The sequence below is a fragment of the Nannospalax galili genome, unplaced genomic scaffold, assembly GCF_000622305.1.
Source record: "Nannospalax galili isolate Female #2095 unplaced genomic scaffold, S.galili_v1.0 scaffold439, whole genome shotgun sequence".
Taxonomy (NCBI): domain Eukaryota; kingdom Metazoa; phylum Chordata; class Mammalia; order Rodentia; family Spalacidae; genus Nannospalax; species Nannospalax galili.
This window is the reverse complement of record NW_008344194.1, coordinates 199,750-200,215: the sequence shown is the minus strand read 5'-3', so window position 1 is coordinate 200,215 and position 466 is coordinate 199,750.

The window sequence follows — 466 nt, the reverse complement described above, 5'->3', positions numbered from 1 at the left end:
CATGCCCATACAAATACAAGAAGCATACAGTACACCAAACAGACAGGACCAGAACAGAAACTCTCCACGGCACATCGTAGTAAAAACACTACATGCACAAAACAAAGAGAAAATTCTGAAAGCTGCAAAAGAGAAACAACAAGTCACATATAAAGGAAAACCCATTAGGATCACAGCTGACTTTTCAATGCAAACTATGAAAGCCAGAAGAGCCTGGACCAAAGTATTCCCAGTGTTAAATGACCACAGATGCCAACCCATATTACTATATCCAGCGAAAATGTCTATTATAGTTGAAGGGGAAAGAAAAATCTTCCATGACATAAATAGGCTGAAGGAATTCTTGTCCACAAAAACAGACCTTCAGAGAGTTCTGGGAGCAATACAAAGAGCTGAATGACTATACCCAAGGGGTTGCAGAAAGAATTCCAAGGAGGGTATAACATTGTAAAAGTATAGCTATAGT